The sequence below is a fragment of the Impatiens glandulifera genome, chromosome 1, assembly GCF_907164915.1.
Source record: "Impatiens glandulifera chromosome 1, dImpGla2.1, whole genome shotgun sequence".
NCBI lineage: Eukaryota > Viridiplantae > Streptophyta > Magnoliopsida > Ericales > Balsaminaceae > Impatiens > Impatiens glandulifera.
The window spans coordinates 141619353-141621425 of record NC_061862.1 but is presented as its reverse complement, the minus strand read 5'-3'; positions in this window follow the sequence as shown (position 1 = coordinate 141621425).

Genomic DNA, 2073 nt, shown 5'->3' with positions numbered 1-2073 from the left:
CTACCATTTACCTCGGGCCTTGCAAACCGCCGCTTCCCCATGTGATCTGACAAGGAAAAGATTTTTTCCTTATAAACAAAACTGACCATCAATGCACAGATTTTCCCTCCAAAAACCGACCCTATATAAGGAGCCATTCCCTTCTCATTTCATCACACCTGAAAGTACAAAATCACTCTCTCTTCTTAAATCATGCCTAGCAGAACTCTGGGAAATTTTCTGTGCATCAATTTCGACTCGTGCACGGACATAAGGGATTGTAATGCTAAGACGAGAATCATGTATGACTCCCTTGTTCAAACCGGTCTTCAATCGTTTCTTGAAGAGGCCGGTCCCATCCTTCTAGATGATGTCAAGGCCTTCTTTCGAAGCGCCTGCATCAGAGGGAAGTACATCGTCTCGACTGTACGAACCACACATTCTGGATTGACGAGGATGAATTTTTCCTCACTCTTCGATCTACCCGCTGAAGGTTTTTCTGACTTCCCCGGCTGTTCAGGACCTTGCGGGATTTGAAACCGCACTTTACCTGTCAGCCACCCCTCTTCCGGTGGCACAGTTTGGGCCAAAAACACAACTTGCTAGTCACGGTCAGCTCTTGCTCGAATCGTGACCAGGTCAATCCTATGTCAATCTCCCAATCAACGGTATTCCAGGAATACCTACAATATCATGACAACATTCTTCGCAGATCGCCTATTAACCTGGTCATCGGTCATCTGGGAAACCTAAAGAACATGGTGCTGACCAAGAAGGGCCTCGGGTATGCACCGCATATCAGCAAGCTGATCCTTGGGTATCGACCGGAGTTCGGACCGGGCACACCGGCCTCCTCCTCGAACATTCTCAACTGTGTTTCGGCAAGAGAACGACTCTGGAGAATGCCTGTTGAATAGGGCTATATCTTCGTTGTCTCTATATGCTTATTCATGTACCGAATCTTATGATCGGTTGTCTTCTTCTAATATTTCCTGAATTTCATTATCATTTCAGTTTAAATAACCGAGTCCTCTTAAACACTCATCTAAGTAACCGGTTCACATTTTCTATCTATATCCGCTTACTTGTCCGGTTTATAAAATCGTTTAGACCTGTTAAAACACCGATAAATCAAAATATCTGAATAAGCTTAGAAACCGATCTGCCATTCGGTCTCAAAGAAATGATTGCGTGACCGATGACATAAGCAAGAACTTTGGAGGGAAAATCTCCCGCCCAAAGACACCGCACATCGTTTCGCCTACGAAACCACGTCCTTTCGTCTTGGAGGGACAATTTCCCGCCCATTCATGATGGGACGGTTGGATTCCAAACCGCGCCTATAAAAAGGGGGCCTTCGTCATATTTTTCATTCTCACACAAACTCACTTTCTCTCTCTAAACTTCTAAACTCTTTTAAGCCGATTTCTTTCACTTTCAAATTCCTCAAAAACATGGGTCGTGATGCGGCATTGTTCAAATTATACTCTCAAGTGGACTTTGAGGAGATTCGGCAACATGGAACAGCCGAGGCAAAAGAAGTAATTAACCGGCTGATTGACACCGGTTTGGAACATCTACTTGACGGTCCTCACATAATATACAAGGAAGCGGTAGAAGAGTTCTTCAAAACCGCAACCATCTCCTACGACAGGATCCTCGCAACGGTGTGCGGTTCTCAAGTAGAAATTACCGAAGCAGTAGTGGCCGAGAGTTTGCGTCTCCCAACTACCGGCATGGATGCTATGGAAGAAATGGACGAGGATACATATAGAACAGCCTGCCAACTTCTATCGGCAACCAACGAACCGCTTACCACATCCGGAAAGAAACAGACGTTGAGACCGGAGCTCATCCCGGCATGTGACGTCTTTGCCAGGGCGATCCTGGCAAGGGGAGGAAATTTCAGTAATCTGACCAAAGACAAGATCAGAATGATTTTTCGTCTGATGGATGGACAGAGATTAACTGGGCAAGGGCGGTGTTCAGCAACCTTATGGAAATGGTGAGACCGGGCTCGGACAGATCTTGGGGATATGCAGTTCAACTCGGCAAGATCTTCTTACATCTAAAGATCAATGTCGGTCCCGGTGT